The sequence below is a fragment of the Balearica regulorum genome, chromosome 2 (genome assembly GCF_011004875.1).
Source record: "Balearica regulorum gibbericeps isolate bBalReg1 chromosome 2, bBalReg1.pri, whole genome shotgun sequence".
NCBI lineage: Eukaryota > Metazoa > Chordata > Aves > Gruiformes > Gruidae > Balearica > Balearica regulorum.
This window is the reverse complement of record NC_046185.1, coordinates 151,710,494-151,724,992: the sequence shown is the minus strand read 5'-3', so window position 1 is coordinate 151,724,992 and position 14,499 is coordinate 151,710,494. Positions and strand designations below refer to the sequence as shown.

At 42.1% G+C, this 14,499-nt stretch overlaps 1 long non-coding RNA gene across 2 annotated transcripts; it reads left to right on the top strand.

Moving 5' to 3' along the window:
- Nucleotides 1–1,778: 1,778 nt before the first annotated feature.
- LOC142600799 (uncharacterized) lies at nucleotides 1,779–14,116 on the top strand. Of its 2 annotated transcripts, none has more exons than XR_012834360.1 (3): nucleotides 1,779–1,924; nucleotides 6,652–6,747; nucleotides 13,727–14,116. It is a non-coding gene; the product is annotated as an uncharacterized LOC142600799 (long non-coding RNA). The 2 variants fall into 2 exon arrangements; XR_012834359.1 differs by lacking the exon at nucleotides 1,779–1,924 and adding an exon at nucleotides 11,996–12,100 and having other exon boundaries at nucleotides 6,499–6,747.
- The last annotated feature ends 383 nt before the right edge of the window (nucleotides 14,117–14,499 follow it).

Below are 14,499 nucleotides of genomic sequence, written 5' to 3'. Positions count from 1 at the left end.
TCAAACCCATTTAGTTCTGCAAATGTGTTTCATTGCTACGGTATTTCTAAACCTGTGCCCTTTTTTTTCCTTTCCTAATTGAAAAGACGGGTTTAAAGAGAGCAATCATATCTCTTCTCTGGCTTTATTTAGCAAGTTTTTTAGTCTCATAAGGTAGTTTACTCAGAAAATCAACTGTTTAACCTTGTAGCCTTCCTCTGCACCTATCCTGATATGACTTTGTCTTTTCTGAATGTGAGCAACCCAGTTATTCAAAAGATTTCAGGAGAGGTGTCACCAATGCCTTGGACAAGAGCCTGAATTTTCCCTGTGCTCTACCAACACTTTTTTGTATCCTGTGATGATGTTTTGCATCCTGTGATCATGTTTGTCATTTCTCAGCATTGCACTGTCTGGTAGGCCACGGTAATCCTGTGATCAACCAGCATGTTCATGCTTATCTGCCTCCTCTGTTGTTTCCGTTTCATTCTTGTTGTTTGTTGAAGTTCGTGATCTCACACTTTCTGCTTTCCCCTGACTCTTTCTGAAAAAAACTTATGCTATATTGATGATGCCACCTTATCCTCATTATTATCTATTTATTTTCTTCAAAGCATTGGTATTTTATGTAAAATAATAGGGTAGAACTCTAAGGAGGAGAATCAGAAAGTTTTGCTTTTTTTGTTTTTTTTTTTTTTTTGAGTTGCATCAGTTCAGATAATCTCATGCAGCATGTGCCTGCCCGCTGCACCGCGACTGGTAGCTTGGGGAAAGCGAGTGTTGCAGTAGCTGGCAATACACAGAGTCTGCAGCTCACAGGGAATCACTGTAGGGATTTTATGCAATTGATTAAATGATACTGTGCACAGTCATCAAAAATGGAGCTTCACAATATATGTAATGATGTACTTTGTTCTAATCTTTGCCTGTATAATATTAGAGGAACATCTATTTCTAGATAAAATAAATGTAAATGGGTATAACCAAGCTTGACAACGTTATCAGACTTTCTAATTGCTGGAGGTTAGCTGAGAGAATATAATTTCCCCGTCCTGTTCCAAATCAAATATTTTAAAAGCTCACAGGTGGAGGATTTGCTGGTCTGGGGGGCCAGTACAACAGGTCTCCAAGTGGTCATGCAGCAGAGACAGCAGTGATCTGCGTGTCCCACAACGGTGGGTTTGACAAGGCAGTAGAGATTTTACAGTAGCTAAAATATAAATAAAGGAGAAACGCAAATGTCTGAGGATGAGTCAGCCAAGAGGTGAATGCATTTTCTCATGTGGGCTGTTTTCTAGATCACACCGAGACTTCGAAACCAAGATAAGGCTGCAGAGTCTGTGCTTGAACTTTTTAGAAATCTTTAATTAATTGCTAGAGGATGACATTTAAAATGTCCTTGTTCTTTTCCTTCTTTCTTTTCTTCGGCTCCTATTTCTTTAACTTTCTGTTCTCTTGCCTTTTCCATTTTCTCTTTAATTTTTTTTCTCTAATTAAATATAAATAAAAAAGGACTGCATGTTTTGTGCAGTCACTTACAATATATAACTTCTCACCAGCAGTCTCAGATTCAGTAGTGATTTTAACTGTCAGTTTGTAATTAAATAAAGATGGAAGGTTTATAGGTTTCAACTGCATATCTGCATTTCTTGTCTTCTGGGTGATTTTTGCAAACTTAACAGTGTGTAAGTCAAGACTTTTTTGCATGTGTACATGTATAAATATTTCTGCTTTTATATCAGATCAGATTAGTGTTATTTAGGTCACCTCTAGTCAAGAAAGCCATGCTGGTAGGGCAATATCAGCTAGGGAAGTGATTGTTGGGTGGGTGGGTGGGTTTTTTTCCTTTCTAATGGGAAAATCTGAGTTTAACGTGCAGCAAAACTGGAAGAATCCCCATGCTTTTTCTGGGAGAGCTTATTTTCCTTTGGGCAAAGCTCTACAGGTAAGATTACTCTTCTTTTTTTTTTTTTTTCTTCTCCTCCCCCCCCTTTTCCAACCGTCTGTACACTGCTTCTAAATGAGGCAAGGCTGCCAGCATGGCTGCGGTAGCACGGCTCTGTCAGCAAACTTGCTGCCGGAGCCAGAGACGACACTTCTCCGGTGCAGCGTTGCCATGGGTTGGACTTTCGGTATGAGCCGGACCCTTCCACTGCCGCTCAGGCTGGGAGCGGTGGGTCAGCCGGGGGTGAGAGGAGGAGTGGCGGGAGCCAGCCCTCCATGCCTGGGGACCTCCGGCAGCAAGTCCTGGCTCCCTGGCAGGAGCCGGCCCTTGGCGGACGCCGAGCCGATGTGTTTCCCCGCGTCCTGCCAGCTCCAGGCAGACAGACCGGCTGCGAGAACAGCTGCAGAGCAGGAAGCGAACCCAGAAAGAAAACTGATTTGAGCAGTGGCAGTCGGGACCGAGGATGGCTGAAGCAGTTCTGCTCCCAAGAGGAGCGGTTGTTTTGCCCCCTTTGGTGCCAGTAGCCCTCGCGGCAGCTTGGGTTGAGGCTTCCCTCCACCGCGTAACAGATTGCCAGCGAGACCGTGCACGCACCACGACCGCAGTGTAGAGCCCTCCTGCAGGAACACTTCTGTGCTAAACGTCAGGAACCAAACCTGAATGCATTCACCTACACTCCAATAAGTGCAAAACCTCTGGGCACCTCGCATCATTTAAAAAAAAAAAATTGTGCTATAATGTTCACAATATAAAATCCAACAATCTGAAGGTGAAATTATTTTCTTCTTTAGCCTTGTGGTGAGTTGGCTTTCAGGGGAGAGACCTCTTCTTTTACTATCATTCTTCAGTGAGATAGCTGGCATTTCTTGGCAGAGGTGATCTGCATTGCCTCCCCAGGAGACCTGAAACGGTTCCCCCCCAGTTCTGCTTGGAAAGCCATGCTGCAAGGCAACCTTAGCTCCAGGTACATTTTCCACAGAAGAGGATGCTGTGAAACAGGAAAACTGATTCCATCTTGGGTCCTATTCACATCTAACTTGGCAATCCCACTTCATGTTAACAGAAGTACTTAAGACTGGGAAAACTTAGTTTATGCTAGCCTACTGCAGAGCTCACTGCAGCCTTCCTATTTTGTCTGTATTTACTCTCTTTTAGTATCAGTACTGCTCACTGGGATTTTTTTATGAAATAAAAGCCTTAAATGCAAACTACTTCCCAGGCCAGTAAGAAATATTTAAACACTTCAGGCATTCAGTCTGTGATTCAGAGATTTATTTATAAAACTGTTGATTTTGGGACACTAAACCAGTGCATTTAAACTGCAGAAGTGAGTCATATTTGTGGGAGGTAATTACTACCAGAAAGTACAACTAACTTTTGTAGGTTTCTCTGTAAAATGTCCACTTATGATCTGCAACTACTAAAAATAACATGCTTTGTTGAATTTCAGCACAAGTTATCTTTACAGAATTATGTGGCCTTATACATATATTCTGTTTTCCTGACATATGATAAAATAAATGACTCACATGCCTGAGAATTTATTTGGGTGTTTTATGTGGACTGTCCTGACCAGGTTAACTTGTTCAGCTTATATACTTTTCATGAAAACCAAAGACTTTGTGGTAACTGCTAGAGAAAAGCCATTTAACATGGGAACAACAATTGTAGTTAGCACTTACAAACAGTGTTTGTTCGTCAGAAAGGTCTCTGATTTCTCGTATCATCCAAAACCACAGTAATCTACTCAATCTGTTCTCTTCTCTGTGGTTAATAGATCTTGGGAGCTGAGGGATTTCCAGATGTCCAACACCTGCAGAAGCTACTTGCAGAGCAGGGGGAGAACTTTCCTCATTATCCCTCAGTCATGACTGAGGAATTCAAGTTTATTTAACTTGTGGTCACTTAGCAGCACTCCCTACCAGCAGATGAGTCAGATGCTATGCCACCTATCCCAAGAGAATACCCTGCAACTGGATTCAGAAAAATAATGTCATCCATCCTGGCATCCTAGGCTTTGAACAGTTTTTCCCATGTCAATCAGGGAGAACTTAAGGTGCACCCTAAACCCAAGTGGCCTTTCATTGCTAGCAGACCAGGAATTGTTGCTAGCAGACTAAAAATGGAGTTGCTATCCAGAATTTAAACCATAGTCCTCTGAATATCTCCTTCCCCTTCAAAATGGGCAGTTATAGAGCAGGCCTTCCTTTAAAAACTGCAATTACCTGTGTGTGTGATTTGCCAGGAATCAGGTAGTCTCTGCTACCTATTTCCCAGGAATCTTATGACCAGATCACGGTCAGGAAGCCTTTCCCCTGTTCTCCATGCTTCTCTAAAGCGAATCCAGCTCCCACCAACTGCACAGCCTCTGTGAAGTGGTAGGAGTCAGAGATGGGGAGGATGGGACTTGCACTTGCCTTTCCTTGGCTTTCTGAGGAAAAGAACTAAACGTTATCATCCTTAACTATGCCTCTTTGAGCAGCTCCACCCTATTCTACCCACGGTTCTTGGACAAATAAGCACTTAGTTAATTTTTCCTGGCTCCCCCCCCCTTCCTAGGATTGGTTTTTAATTACCAGCTGGCTCTGGGCAAATGTGCTGCACTTGGCCGTGGGAGCAGGGCTGGCTGGCAGAGGGCTTGTCCACATTAAGGGAGCTTGCCATGCTGCTGAGATGCCACTCTGATGTGCCTACTCAGGAGGAGGGCTGGGTGAGGGCCAACCTATGCTTTGAGACACCACACACTGCAGGATGTCAGCTGGTGGTCAGGACTGCCAGGGAAGGTCAGGACTGTCTCTCACCAGCATTGAAGTGGACTTGGGTACACTTTACATTAAGGTACGAATTGCATCTTTGAGGTGTTACATCAGTAATACTTGCTACAAGGGTTGGAAGGCAAATTGCCTTTTTCCTTAAATTCACTCTACAAGAACGTAGGAATTATGATTCTAGTCTGATTAATGGCCTACTCACTCTAGTGTCTTCAGCCAAGGAGGAAGAGTCACCAAAGCTTCAGAGAAAGCGATAAAAACTGGTAATAAATACTTACATAATAAGATGCTTTTTAGGCAAAATTCTTCCTAATATCAAAGTTATTTTTGCATGGGAGGTTCATGAAAGATGAGCACAAATCTCTTCTTCTGTTGGCTTCTTTGGTGGCTTTAAAAAAAGGAAGCAGTTGCATCCCAAACACTGCAGTGATGGCCTTGAAATCAGAAAAATATTTCACAAGATAGTGAAGTTATGGCTATTATTTCACAGGACAGCCACTATCAAAATCGGCTAAAGATAAGGCTAAGCATAGGGTTTTTTTCTGTTTCCACAAACATTTTAGAGTTTTCAGTGTTCACATTGGATGAAGATCCAGATGGCCCTTACCATCAATTGGCAAAAAGATGTTTAATGGCTGTGAACCTTTAGCAGTCAGTATGTTAGGGATTCGGTGGTCATGTGTAATAAAGTTAAACACACTTGCACCGAAATTACACATTTCTTGTATGTAACTTAAGTTTTGTCATCTCAAAATATGATTTTTTTCAATAATTTTTAAACTTCCTAATTTTAGAAGTTAAACATGACTGTATGTTTTGCATATGTTGAGGAGGGGGTCTCTGTTAATCTTTCAGCACTCCCTCAAGCCTTTCGGAAACCCTCCAAGTGGCTGTGGGCTTTTAGGAGAGCCAGTGATCACCACTGAGCGTTGAGCTGTACTGGGAGCTCAATGCTTTGAGGTAGGCTCTGTGTTTGTTACAGTGGGTCTGCTTTTATGACTCATAATTTTTCCTGCAACAGTGAAAGAACAGCATATTCTGCTTCACTTATGCATTTAGATCTGCCCAGAAATTGCCTAGAGCAGAGTTCACTTATTTGCAAAATGTTGTTCTCCCTGCACCGGATCCCAATGGGTGTTCACCTGGAAAAGCCATGTCCCAGTCGCATGTCCTGTAATGCTCCTATACCATATTGCCAGGTTTTTGCTGTTTCTTCACAGGAGGGAGAAATATGAGGAAGAGAATCATATTAAAATTGTTTGTACTTGAGACTGATGCACATGCTGTTAAAGTACGTTTCTGTGTTTCGGTTACTCACTTTTCTTCACGATATCACTGTTACTTCAAAAGAAATAAGCCAGGGATGGAAACGCTGCTGAGACTGTGCTGCTAGGACTCAATCACTAACAGCGAGGCCAAATACAGTTTCCGGGGAATGTTTGCTAAAATACCAGATTCGGGTCACACCTTGAATTGGGGGGGATGCTAAGCTTGCCTGGCGGAGCTCCTGCTGCCTCTGTTTCTCCAGACAGAAGAGGCAAATAAAAAGCATGATCCTTCTGAGGGGACTTGACTAGCAGCAACGAGGGCTTGGCTAGAAGGTTTGAAGGGGTTGCCAGTAAAATGGTGCTTCAGGGGTGGCATGGTGCTGGTGCTGCCCAGCCCAGAGACTTCTTGCACCAACATCACCTGTGCTCAGCACAGGCAGTGGTAAAGGGCTTTTCCCACTTCTCACCTGGCCCTACAACACGGCCCCTTCCTCTTGTTCCTTCCTCTGGCTGGAAGCTATTGCTTTGGGCTAGGGTGAGCACCCTCCTGGGCTTTGCTTCTGTGGTGCTTCTTCCAGGCTTCCCCCTGCCATGGCCCCACTATTTTTAGGCATAGTTAGTTGGTGCAGCCTCCTGTAAACTACTGCAAGTAGAAAATCCTTTATGATATGTCTCCTTTTCCAACAAGGAATACCTTGCCAGAGCACTGCGGTGACCAGGACCAGACCTTGCACCAGGAGAGATTTACTATGTGCCTTCCTCCTTCTCTGCCCTTCCGACTTTGGTAAGGACTCTCTACCTTGTAGTTTCTGTAGATAGACTTTCCTCTGATACGGGGAAGAGTAAGAAAGGCTGCCGGCAGACGGATGGACAGACAGGATGATAACTGCATTTTGGTACAGAGCTTGGACTTTGAAGTCTGTGGTTGAAGTGTTTGTGAGGGGAGTCAGCAGCATTTTCAAGCCAGTTGCTTCCAGTGATTCACCTTCAGGGGACCTAGAAGTGTAGTGGGGATTGCAGGGTATAAAGACTGGTCATAGATTACTCATAAAAAGAAAGAAATTTTAGTAGAACAATTTAAACGCTAGCTGACAATTTGTTTGCCAAGTTTTAGTTCAGTAGAGTTGAAATGGCCAAGTTTTTAATGCCAACAATTGAGGTTTGTAAAGGAAATACCAAACCAACCTTGGCGGAAAAAGAGGCGGACATTAAATTACAGAGCAAAGACTGCCTTTGCTTTGTAGGCGGAGAAATAAACAAGTTACAAAAAAGAAAATCAGTTTGAGCTTTTCAGTTTAAGTCCTGTGCCTAAGCAAAAAGGGGCTGAAGCAGAAAACTGCAAGATTTACCAGTAGCATTTGAGCTCAATCAAACGCTCAGCAAGCTGTACAGAAATATTGGCGAGGGGAGCAGGGAAGGAGACCGATACAGGGAAGTGCTGCAAAAATGCTCAGAAACTGTTGCTCAGTCTCATTATGTAAAGATTTAAAAAGAGCCCAGGCCATGAATTCTTGACTGTTCTTATTTCAGCAAGTGCCAAAAAGACACATTCTTTAATGTATACAATGGTTTTTCTTGGATACAATGTTGACAATATACACTTGTCATTGAACATTTGTGTGATTTTTCCTATATAACGTGTAACAGCGTGCCCCTGAATTCCTGCAGCAGCAGCAGGCCAGCTAAATTCACTGTGAGCCCTATCCTCCATCCAAGAGGCATTCCACTGAAGTTGGAGAAACTATTCATGGTGTGGGGACTGCCAAGGCACACTGGAGCAAGGATAGCAAAATCTTCTCCTGAAATATTATTTCAGTTGTTTCAGTTTTATAAAGGACAAAAGAAAACATTACACATTGCATGGGTAGACTTATTTGTCAACTCTACAAGGCTGAACGTATTTCATCCAGAAGTGACAACAGTGCCTAAAAAACCACTTCTCAGAATTAGTAGGTTTCTTTTGTAGTGCAGCTTGCCAAGCCCAGGTTTCCAGACCCAGCAACGGACATCAGAGAGGTCACACTAGAGAAGTGCCAAAGCACAGGCGCTGGTTCTTGCACAGGACCAACCTAGAGAGAACTTGACTGAGCAAACTCTGCACCGTGTAGATCCCTAACACATGCGCTGTATGTGTGTTAGTGGCAGAGACTGGCAGGCAGTGGCCATAATTTCCAGACCACTTTCTTCAGATTACCTATGAATGACCATCCTCCTGTTTTTAACTTGCTAGCTCAATGCAATGCATTCTTGTTCAATTAAGCAGATGTCATGCTACAGCAGAGTATTTCTGGGGTTTCTGCTCTAAATTATTCATACCTGGAAAAAAAGCAGCACCAGCTAATATTTGGGTACTCGATCACGTACAGCAGTCACCTACACGTCCCTTTGGTAATGGTTGCAGTCATTTGCAATAAGCTGCTGCAGTTTTGCTTAGTCTGTGCTATGCTTTTCTGTTCTTTCTCTATTGTCCTTTTCTGTAAAATAGTGTTTAATAAATTTTAAATAAATGTGGGAGTGCTTTATCACGTGCAAATTTGTAAATCTTGAAATGCATAAGAATATACAGACTATTGCTACTCTTCCTTAATCAATGCATGAACTTTGTAATTTTAACCTACCAAATAAAATCAGAGATAAGTTTTACTGACGATATGATCTGTAGCAGCAGGAATACATTATTTAGTTTTCCTTACATGCTCCTTGCTAGAGGTAAATAAGATATCATTGCAATACCATTCACTCGGTTATTGCTTTGGCTGCATCAGCATTTACGTTACAACCCTCTTCTTCCAGGGGTTTATAACTCAGCGGTAGAATGCACTCCAGTTTGAAACTTGGCACACAAGGTCTCAGTCTGACAATTAATTTATTTTATAAAAAGTCAGTACAATGCAATATCTGTTTGGCTGTATCCAAGTTATGATTGTTTAGGTTCTTGGTGACGGAGTGGGCCTACAAGAAAAGCCCACAAAGTATCCGTCTGCCCGACACATCGCTCCAGCCTCCCCCTTTTACAGTCACCATAAAAAACAAGTGTGTCAAAGCCTAAAATGTTTCATGAATTTCTGCACACTGCAGTGAGTTTAAGTCAAAAGGTGAAGTTTCAGAAGTGTTGTGCATTGCACTTGTCCAGGTAGTGCTCCCGCTGCAAGCAGGGCTCGGCTGAGCTCCCAGGCGGCTTCTCGTGGTTCCTAACCAAACCCCAGACCTGCTCTGATGGTGAGGAAGGACGCCCGTTTCACTTATGCTCGTACCTTCATTTCCCAGAGCACGAGCGTTGCCTCTCACGGCCCCTGCCAGGGCCTGACTCTTCTCTCCCCTTCGCTTCTTGCGCTGCGGCTGGAGCCCAGGCATCTCTTGGGACACCGCTCCCCGCAGCCCGGGGCTGTGTGGAGAGCCGCACTGCCTTCCACCCCGGGGGGCCCCGCGGCCATGGCCAGCCTTTGATTGCCTATCAATCAGTCACGTAGGAAAAGGTCCCATAAACAGCAGAGCTGTTAAAGTCATCGGGTTTCAAGTCCAGAGACTGAATTTGCCATGCCCTCCCCTTGGGCTTGTTGAGAGTTTCCAGTGTTACAGTGCCCGAGGCCCGGTGTCCTTCTCCTCGGCCACAGCCCTCGGTGGGCGACAGGGAAGCAGCGCCTCCGCCACGCAGCCACAAACCTCCTCCTCTGCAGCGGTTACCTACCCAAAGTTTCCAAGAGACCTCCTGGCATTATCACAAGGCTTTCTTCTCCTGCTAATACTGGAACATAACTTGGATAAGTTTACATCCTTGGATTTGCCACAAAATTACCAATTCCAAAGACGTTAGTGTGTTAAAAGGTGAATACTATTAGAAAAGCGGGCAGAGCACCTTTTTATGGAACACATCTACTCCCTGCTTTTGCTCCGTGCCACACCTCAGGCTTTCTCCTCCGGTTTCAAGAACGTGTTTTGGCTGTCTTTTCATCCCCAGTCGAACTGAGGAACCGAGTGAGCACTAGCTGAGTTTGCCAGGTTTTATATACACTCACCAACTGACAATTATAAAAACCATTTAGAGCATATAACATATAATAATATATAGATTCTGAGTGATACTGTTATTAACCATTGAAGAACATGCTTTATTTAAATAAAAACAGAAAGGCTGATGAGATTTTATCTAGAATCCATCTTTAAGGCAAAGATATGAGATGTCATTTCCAAAGATTAATTCTCTCTCATCTTACGATATTTCCTTTTGGAATTAAAAAGCCTGAACCCTCCAGGTTCTCTCCATTTCTGCACTGCAGATGGTGGAAGATCGTGTTATTGATTACATGTGTTTAAAAATGAGCTGTTTGCTCCTGTATCTTTAATCCAAGTAATATAAAACTACGCTTAGGAAAAAAAATATCATGAATGTGGTTTTGAGGATATACATGCAAAAGCATATTATTAATAATGCCATCATCTTAAGTATAAGTCAAATAGACACCTAGTATTCTATAAAAATCAATTTAAAGAAAAACAGACATGGTGTTCTGACTTGTTTAAGCCAAAGTTTGCATTGGATGTACATTCAGGGCATATTTTGCCTGTATTGTTCAACTATTTATGTCCTTTGGAAGGAGATTATTTCCAGTCTCCAGCAATGTAACTGATCTTCCAATCTCACTGACAAACTGTATCACAGAAATAGAATCCCAGCAATTAGGTGATTAAGTCTCTGACACAACCAATTCAATTAAATATTTGGACTCCGTTTTAAAATTTATGTTAACTCATAGTCAGGCTGTTTTGCTGTCTCTGGGGAACATTAAGAACTGGGAAGAAAATAAATCTTAATAATAGAATATGCAACCTGTCATAACAAGGATTTGGGGAGAAAAATGGGCAAATAAAAAAATGTGATGCAAATTTTTAAAAAATTGAGCCAAACCTGTACATTGCACACTTATAGAACTCAGAGTTACAGCAATGTACAACCTCCCTCCTAAGTGCAGCATAAGACTTTGTTTCATTATTTTTTTCTGGCCATATGTATTTTGGGATACTAGTAAAGGCATACATTAAGCAAGTACGTTCACCCTTACATTGGAAAAGCAGGACGGATTTTTCTGAAGTGGTCCCTTTTTTACAAAAAAAAGCACAGATAGCTAAAGTGCCTACTGTCACCAACTTCCATTCCTGAAGGAAAAAGATAACAGAAGCATCCACCTAGCAGACAGTGTCTGAAATGCAACATTAGCAGAAATGTTGAACCCGTGAATCTCAATAAGAAAATACTGTCATGGCAGCAAAACCAAATCGCTCAGAAATCTTATAAAAGATTTGCTTTGATAAATTGTTAGACTGAGCCTGAAATTGGAAGAGGTATCTCCTTTGTTGTGATGTTATTTGTTTGTGGTTATGGAGACAAGATGTTTTTCTCTGTGCTGAAACCCCTGAAATGACTGGCAAATTAAAAGAATGAAAATATAGGTCTCAAGTGACAAATTGTATAAAAATATTTCATCAGCTTTCTTGGAAATTTTTCTTTGAATGTATGAGTCCAGGAAATAGTCTGACATTTTGAAGAAAATGGACTGGACAATATATCTTTTTCTACCTAAGGCTTTCCCCTTGCTGGACTTAGTTGTCACGTAAAACTGCTGGAACGAGCGTGCTGAGAAACAGATTTTTCTGCCCATCCACCGAGCAGCTGCAGTGGGGGCCCAGCCTTTTCCTCCCTGTCCCACAAGCAGTGCAGCAGCTCCCGCCCAAAGAACCAGTGTCATCAGGATAAAGCCTTGTGGCTTTTGTGGCCTAATAAATCCTTGGTTTTATCCAGAGACCCAAAGGAAAGCCATCTGGGCAATGCGGGTTGCAATTTGCACACTTGTGTTTGTGTATGCCATCACACGAGCACAGCCACCAGCTGAGAACAGCTTTTCATTGCTACTGGTCCTCAGTCTGTGAAAGGTTTTCTCTTTCCTTACCGATTCTCAGAGTCATTCAATTCTTCCACTTTATCTTTGGCCCTGTTTAGGGGTGGTATATGTAGACCAGATTAATTTATCTTGCAGAGGTCGGCTCTCTCCGTAACATCTGCTGACCCAGATTAACACCTTGAACATCGTGTTGGCTAACCTTGGAGTGCCTCTACCATGATCGAGAGCTATCACAATTTGGTAACACACTTCAATCCATCACTTACATAAGATCTCTCATTGGCTTTCAGGTCCATGATTTCTGGGAGGTTTGTTTGTCACAGAACTGCTGTCTGAACCATGGTCCGACCTGATTGAAAGACCGCAGTGGTTTTCAAATGATTTTATGCAACAAAATCAAACATGGGTCAGAGAAGAGAAAAAGCTTCCAATTATTATTTTCAAAGTTGACAAACAGCTTTGAAGTCTAAGTAGGCAAGTTTTTGTTTTAAAGGCAGTCTCAGCTAAAGATTGCCTTGTGGCAATTTTCAGTGAAATAAACTTCAACAGACACTTTGTGGTATGAATCATGCGAATCATTGGCGTGTTCTTTGAAAACATTTGGGTCATCAGCTAGGTGAAGGTAATAAGTATTTACCAAATAAATATCATCATCACAGTATTTAGACAAGAGTGAATTAAGCTGAGTTTGAATGCAAATCCCCAATGAAGGGTAGCATCCACATCCCCAGCAATCAGGTCTGGTGGTGTGGGGGCACTGGCAGTGGGGATGGGCCAGCCCTCCTCTTCCTCCAAGGTCCTTCTTCAAACCTCTACATTCATGATGACTCTAGTCTGTATGTTCACGTTTTGACCATGAATGCTCACATTTTGACCATGAAGATCTTCACATGGTTGCATACATGTTGTGTACTGAGTGGTCACCTGCCTCTAACTCTCTTAAGGTTATGAAAAGTAGCAAATTGGATCAGACCCAGCCCCTTCAGCCCCCAGTCCTGTCCCTAGTGTATTTAAGAGCCATGTTAGAGCCCCACATAGAAAGGGGTAACTACAGAATGAGCCTCCTTTGCTGGGACGGGAAGGTACATGGGAGAGAGGGCTGCCAAAGATTTGAAGGAACAGTCCATTTAAATTTTTTATTTCAGTCTGCACTATAAAGCAAGTTTGTTCTTACTTGTTTTAACAAGTAAACGTGTTTTCTGGAAGAAACGATTCACATTACAATGAGAATTTGATCCTATGAAAACATTTTATTGCTTTTATTTGTTCAGAGAGCTTTGGAAAGGTGATGAAACCCGTATTCTCAACCAAATCAGCCTATCATTAATGACATTTAACCCTTCACCCCAGTAAAAAAGAAAGGGTAATGTAAATATTGCTTAGTCTCATTTTCCATATTCCCAGCGTTATTATTTCAGTGTCACGTGGGCCCTTCACATATATTTAAAGCGCATATGCTGAGAGGAGCCCTTTGACTCTGCCCTTTTTGTTATTTCAGTGTCCAGGAATGAAATACACTGTTTATGTGACTTCAGGCTTTGCACTTGTTCATGTGCTGTGTATACTGTTCATAAGCTGGGTTTATAAAATGGAATGACCTCAGCCACCTAGTTTTCAAGCCCCAGGTCCAGATGTTGACACAAATCCTTCGGTCTGAAGCTCATTTCTTTCTTTATGTTATTGATAGTTTTTATTTTAATTTTGTAGGTTTTTTCCTGCTACTTAGAAAAATACATAATTAATATTAAAGAGTCTTGGTATCCAACCTTCTCCTTCACTCACTTAGAGGCCACATTTTCTTCCTTCCTTATTTATTTACTTTTCCTAAACATACTTCTAAGAAGTTGTGGTTTCTCCTCATTGCAGAAGACAGCCAGAACTCTATTAGTTCAAGATACCAGGCCTGATTCTGCCCTAATACAAGACATGCAGTATTTTTGGAATGGGACCTGCAAGCACCTGTATTGCCTAGATGGAGCAAACAGAAGTACCTACAGAAGTAACTTTTACTCTCTAAAATGCTTTATATTTACAAAGTACACATTTCATGATGTCCCAGATTTCCCTTCCTACCTCCTTCCCTCAGATAAGGAAATCTTATTATCCTTCTTTTATATTAAAACAATTATACCATGACATTTGTTCTTACCTTGGGATGAATTAGAAATCAGAAATGGCTGACTTTCTAATCTGCCATTGCAGCAGACCATCTGAAGCTTTCTGTTCTCTGCTTTTATACCATTATATAGAAATAAAATATTCTTGGCCTCTTTCTCACCACTTGCTTCTAGTCAAATAAACCTTCTTCCTATTTTTTTTTATTTTTTTTTTTATTTTCCCTGAGAAAAGAGTTCAACTTCTGGAATTTTTGGTTCCCTGTTTGTGAAATAGACCCAGACTACCTTGGAGGAATGTTTTAATAAAATGCGTGATTTCAAAGTAGGAGGTCATGCTGGTAGGAGGTCTCGAGCTAGACTCTGGATATATGAACCTGCATGGAAGCTGGGGGAGGAAAACAGCCTGCAAGGCAAAGTATTTTGGAGAAGGCAGTAAAAGGTCAATCCGTGTGCACATGGCTCGGCGTTTGCCACAGGTGCAACATCTTTGTATATCTTCGCCTTTATTTTCCCAGCTTTGGC